This window comes from Dysidea avara, chromosome 10 (genome assembly GCF_963678975.1).
Source record: "Dysidea avara chromosome 10, odDysAvar1.4, whole genome shotgun sequence".
NCBI classification, from domain to species: domain Eukaryota; kingdom Metazoa; phylum Porifera; class Demospongiae; order Dictyoceratida; family Dysideidae; genus Dysidea; species Dysidea avara.
This window is the reverse complement of record NC_089281.1, coordinates 7,888,552-7,895,239: the sequence shown is the minus strand read 5'-3', so window position 1 is coordinate 7,895,239 and position 6,688 is coordinate 7,888,552. Positions and strand designations below refer to the sequence as shown.

The following is a 6,688-nucleotide window of genomic DNA, read 5'->3' as shown; positions in this document are numbered from 1 at the left end:
AAGGTGTTTAAGACTATCCCTGGCGTTGAAAGGGATAATTATATAATTATTGAGAAGTTTTGTATGGTCTTCCCTTTACTGAACTCCACAGTCAGTATCTGTACCCAGGTGTGCAAATTCAAATGATCACACGTGAACATTTGCACGTGATCCTTTTGCCATTTGTATTTTCGCAAGAAACCTAAAAGCATGGTAGTCTGGCAGTTTCAACTTTTATGGTACCACTCAGATGTAACATCGCTACATGTGCATGCAAGTGCATGTAATTTAAACCCGCAGTTTGAGTGAGGAGCATGATAGCCAGCGGTTGTGTACGAGTCTTTGTAGCTTGATGATAGGTTATTTTTCAGAAATGTGTCGTGATTCGCTTGTGTGCATGTACACATGCAAATACAAATTTTGGGTAAAGCTCTAAGAGACCAGTCAAGAAAATTTCTCGGTATGGATAGTTGTGACAATTAAAATATTATGAATTGTAATACTTGAAGCAACTGTGAATGTGACCACTTATGTTTGGCATACTGTATTTTGCGGACTGGACTCACGGACTGAGGTAGAAACAGCTTTTAAACAATAGTCCAGGCATTATCCATTTCTTGCAACACTGGAGATACTGTTATCGAGTTACAACTGCTGGTACTTCTTTTCCTTAAGTCACAAAGGTAATTTATTAGAATACACTTTACGATATTTGTTTCCTAGTAATGATAAACGATATAGAGGCTATTGTTGTAGTGTAGATACCTTCTTTCGCTGCTTCAGTATTGTGTTAGGGCTATAGTGATGAGCCAGTTTAATAGCATAGTCCATCACCTGTTGTGCCTCCCACTGCTGAGAGCCTGAGAATACTTACTGGTTCATTACTAGCTACAGCCTTAAATTAACACAAGTGCTAAGTACTGAAGCAGCAAAGGAAAACATCTACGCTACAACAATGCTTTGTCACTACTAGGAAACAAGTATTGTAAGTGTATTCTAATAATTTAGTGCATATGCAACCTTTGTGACTTGTAAGGAAAAGCAGTACCAACAGTTGTAGTTTGATAATGGTATCTCCAGTGTTGCAAGAGATGGATAATGCCTGGATTATTCTTTAAAAGCTGTTTCCAGCTTAGTCCATGAGTCCAGTCTGCAAAATATATTACATCCTCATGTTTACCTTTTTGCTGTATTTTGTGGCTTTGTTGTATTGTGATTACTTTTGTGGTTAACAAAAACAACATAGTCAAGATCCTTAGGGTATAGCGATTGTGTAGAGGTACCCAAGTAGTTTAGGCCATTCCAAATGAGACTAGTTTCCCATCCTCCGCTCGCGTCACACCTGATCTCCTGCATTGAATGGTCCTTATTGTCATTATTCTTTAAAACTGAGCAAAAAAAGTGCAATGTTGAAGACTTTACTGTGGAGCATTGCACTTAACTGTGTGTTGGCTGTAACAACAGTTTATAAGGCTAAAAATAAAAGTTGATTGTAGTTGTAGCTCTAGTAATGAATAAATGATAATGGGCCTCATGCCCGCAGTGGATTTTGGACGGGAATCTACACGCTCCGTTGAAGTGTACAGTATAGCTTTATATGGCATGACGGTATAATCCCCAGAGATAAACAGGTTTTAAAATTGGCTGGTGAGTCAGGATCGACTGTACTCATAGTCTACGTATAGCTTATGTATGCTGTGACACATTTTTGCCTTATGTGTAAATGTTTTGATTGTTTATTGTACATGTATGCAATATTATATTTAGGAAACAACAGCCTACTGTTCGTGATAAACCCCAGAAATTCTTACACAAGTTGCCAAATCTTCCTATTTACAGTCAGACATCTAAGCAGTTAAATACTAAACAGTGTGTTAATACATTGCTCGATCCGCAACTATCACCTGGTTCAGTGTGCTCTAGAGTTCCTTTTGACATCAACTGTAACTATGTCTTTATAATTGATATGGCTAGACTGTCTAGTCCTAAGGATGTAGTATGTGATGATATGGGAGTGTGGATATGGAAGGGGAGTTACAGAAGATATCTGAGTGTTGATGAAGCTAGTTTTGTTGAAATTTTAGGCAGATCACTTGAAGAAACTCCAGATGTTCCGTATTACCATGTTTATAAGCAGTACTATCAGTAAATCCAGCAAGCTAGGACCTCAACAAAATGGTTGTTACTATGGAGGGTAAGCAAAGCTGTACTACATGTACATTTGTGACTGGATCTGTGAAAACTGGGCATAGTCACGCCTAGCCTAATTTTTACAGTATAAAGCATTGAATATAATACTTGCTTATTATTAAAAGATTCAGTAAAATTTTAAAATGCTTAGTTTGCCATGAGGTATGGTCAAACGGTAAAAACTTGGATACAATCTTACTCTCATACGAAAGAAGAGTTCAAATCATAGCAGTAGACCAAGCCAAACTTTAGTCACAGGCATTAGTTTACATCATGTCAAAGTGTTAGATTTTGTTTGTAATGAAGAATAATGATACAGGAAAAATGTACTCAGCAATGGACATTTTATAGCTGACATGATGATCAATCTATGTTCCAACTCTGTATGTCATAGTGTAATTTTTTAGTTATAATTATACCCATTTTAGGAAGTGCCTGTGATTCATTTCCCCCATTCTATTTGATCCTTCTAATATTGTTACTTTGTGGGGCTGCAACTCTACTGAAAAGTTCTTGGCATACTTTGTCACACCATACATTTGGCAAAGTAGCTATATTATAAACATTTAATAACACAGAATTTGAAAATTATGAATATGTTTGGTTTTTGCAGATTCGTTTACATTTTATATATCTAGTCTCAACTTTTAGCTAGTCCACATATTATTATAATAGGTGTATCATTACAGATTCTGAGAATGACACTCTAAACCTAGCTTTGGTCCAATATACCTTTTCTTTTGAAGAACATGAAGTAAAAGTAGCCCCACATGGAAATTCTGTGAAATCTGAAGGATATGTGCAGACTATACCTAGTGTTATGAGCAAATTAAAGGACATCTCTTTAAGTAATTCTGCTAAGCATGTACTTAGCTTGCTTACAAGTGACATAACAACAGCACACTCAGCAGGAGGTATGCTTCATGGACGACAACAGGCTGACGACATCCGGAAAAAAATGTCATCATCCTTTGATCCACTGTTCACATTAATGACATGCAAAGAAAGCGAAAGCTCCAAATTGCCAGATGCTTTTGTTTGGATTGTAACTGGAGCGCCATTTCCTATGATGATGCTGGCATTTGATTGGACACTTGATGATCTTGTCAGGTTTTGCACACCATCTACCTCATTTAGTATTCTGGGAATCGATCCTACTTTTAGTCTTGGAGATTTTGATGTAACTGTTACCACTTACCGTCATCTGCTGTTGACTGCCAAGGATGATGTTCGCAAACATCCAACTCTAATTGGTCCACTACTTGTTCATGTAAAAAAAATAAAAATTCAAGCATATCATTTCTTTGCATCTTCCCTGGTTAGCAGAAAACCAGAACTTGTTCAATTGCAATGTTTTGGGACAGATGGTGAAGCAGCCCTTGTAAACACTTTCTCAGCTGTTTTCACCAAAGCTTTACATTTACGATGTTTTTTGCATTTTCGTTAAAATGTTGAACATAAAATTCAACAATTGGGTGTTTCTGCTGTTGTCATTAAGGAGTACTGAAAAGATATATTTGAAGACCCATGATCTCTACAACTTGGTCTGGTTGATGTGGTCAGTATGCAGAGTCGAAAAGCAAGTTCACCAGTTTACAGAATAGATGGAACAATCTAGAGAAACCATTTCATTCCCCACCAGAATTTTATGAATGGTTTTCAGAACACGGTCTAGAAGTAGTTGGTAACTGTATGATATGTCCACTGAGGGAACAGGCTGGTTTGGGTTCACCTCCAACCCCATACTATACTAATGATGTAGAGTCCTAAAATAACATTCTGAAACAACATCTACAACGTAAAGGTGCACAGCTTCCAGAGTTTGTTGAGAGTATGAAAGCTCTCATTACACAGCAACGTAGTGAAATTGAGAAAGCTGTGGCTATGTATGGTGAGTATCGTTTAGTTTCTCATTATTCAAACTTAGCTTGTGAATGCCAGAAGTGGTTCAAGATGACTGAGAAACAAAGATTTAGCAAAATCAACCAATTTATGAAAGCACCTGCTATACCTTTGTCTCAAGATAATTCTGACGATGATTCCCAAACAAATCTATTTGACTGTCTTTTGCTCCCACCGCATGTGGCGAAAACCATTTGGAGCTGAGCTAATAGCACTGTAGAGGATCAGTTAGCTATTGTACAGGCACCAGGAGATGAATCAGCATATGTGGTAAAAAGTAACAGTGGCCAAAAACCACACTATGTGTGACCTGCAAAAGGTTGGGGGGTATTTGTGCGATGATTGCTAGTCAGCAAAGATATGTGCTCACATGGTTGCTGCTAGTTTGAAAGCTGGCACAATGGAGTTATTTTTAAAATGGTTTTAAAAGTTAAAATGCAAGCCAAATTTTACTGCTTTAGTGGACTGTGGAAAACCCAGTACCACCGAAAAGAAGCCAAGGAAAGGAATTACCAAGAAGGTTTCTGAACAGATTCAGGTCAATATTAATAATGCTGATGACAACGATTTACCAGTAGAATTCATGATGAAGAAAGTTGTTGCAATGAAATTGCTAGTGCATTGTTGCACACTTCTGATCAGGAACTGGTTTTTCAGTCTCCTCCTCCTTTAGTTTCAAATGTGTCAGGACCTACAACATGCACTTCTGCTGGTTTGCTATCACATAGACCAATCGTTGATGGTGCTGTGATGTCTCCACATGTGTCTTCAACACTTGTTAATGCATATGGCAATACTTACGGCTATTTTGCAAATTATGGGTATGCAAATCATTTTAGTTCTGTGCCTCCTCCACTTGTTTCATATGACTCCATGTTTATCTGCAGCAGCTGAAAACACAATATCACCCCCAGTACAAGACAAGCCACCAGTTCAGGCTCCATTTTGGATTTGCTTTGTAAAGGGTAATATTTCAAGATGTAGTGGTTGTAAAAAAAGAATTGGACAATTGCCTCCACCTGAGGATATTGTGCTGCAGCATAAGGAAAAGGTTGTGTTTTTGAACTCTCACACAGGCATCTATCAGCTTAGCTGTGATCTTCGCAATGTTTATTATCACGCATTGAAAGATTGTGTTTGTGCGCATTTTAATGATTTTGATGCCAATGTGTACATTAATGTGGATTACTCTGTTAAAGTACTCTTGTCTGATGTACATGTTCAACACATGTTGGATGAATCCAATCTTCACTTGTAGCTAAGTTTTGGACACTTGGTAGCTAGTAGTTACACTTAGTCATTGGTTCAATTATGCAATTTAATTTTTGTAGTTCACCAGTCCTGATCATGAGTTTACCGACTTGTAGCAGTTGTACTTAAGGTGTACTGTACTAATGATTGTACCTGAGTTCAGGTATTGCATTTTTATCTAGAGGTGTAGTTAATAATTTCTAGTGCGTGTGGTCACTAGTCATGGTGAGTGTGATAGGTAAGGGATCATCCATGATCCATAATAGCATTTTCACAAGTGTACAGAGACTGACTGCCTCCCTACCACCAAAAAGTGTACTATAAAAACTGTTGATACTAAACCATGCATGAATAGCTAACCTGTGTTGGTACTGAATTTTTTGGTTTTAAATTCCTCACCACATTTGCTTACTTTGTCCTTTGATTTTAGAACGTTGATTATTTATAACCTTGTGCATGGTACTTCATTTTGTAACCAGCTTCTGAAGCAAAGATTCAGAGTCCCAACTTTGACTTGCACCACATTACCATTCTAACCTGGCGCTAATTTATTATGAATTATTTCTTTGCTATCAAACCAACATTTTTGAAAAGCATACAAGTGAATTTACCTCCTCCCCCTTAGAGTACTCTCTGTACTCTGGCGAAAATGCTGAAAAATATTGGATGGTCCCTACTAGTGTGTTCATCACTCTGCGGTCACTAGCTATGTACTGGTAACCGCAACCTTTTAATTATGCGCCAGGTGCTTATTCAGTATGCATGCGCAAAGCTATAGACCTTATTCACTGAATTAATTTGATAGCGCTTATAACAAGTTGCGAAGGAGTTGTCCGCCAATATTTGCCATTTGCAGTACCAAAACCATAGTAACATCACAGTTCTCCACCAAATTCGCCATTTGCAGTACCATAACTATGGTAACAGGATAGCAACCATTGTGCTCACCCAGTTTTAGAACTCAAAATGGTGTCCGAAATACCATCACCATGGCAAATAGGGACCCTTGTATGGCTTTGCATGACATCAGAGGGTGCTTACTGTTCTAAATGAATAAGGTCTATAATGCCCCTAGCGCTTATCCACTGGGATACATACTGAAGTATGGATGAAAGAAGCAGCGTGAGTTAGTAACTATAGTTATTGCATGTGTGGGTGCCATACGGCTGCTCTAGCTATCAGTAGAGTGTATCTCGATCGTTTTAAAGGAAACGTATCTGCTGCAAAGAAATACGCTGGGGTAAGAAATCTAACCTATAGTTAACTGCTGTAGTATGCTGAAATACGCAGGTGTAAAACCCTAACTGTATGGCATTGACATGATGGATGCTTCCATTCCATCCCGTTTTCCTAGAATTCTACTTAC

The 6,688-nt window shown here is 38.0% G+C and overlaps 1 long non-coding RNA gene across 1 annotated transcript; it reads left to right on the top strand.

Moving 5' to 3' along the window:
- The first annotated feature begins 1,171 nt into the window (after positions 1-1,171).
- Positions 1,172-5,497, top strand: LOC136268378 (uncharacterized). Its single transcript, XR_010706994.1, has 2 exons — positions 1,172-2,173; positions 2,859-5,497. It is a non-coding gene; the product is annotated as an uncharacterized lncRNA (long non-coding RNA).
- Positions 5,498-6,688: the final 1,191 nt, after the last annotated feature.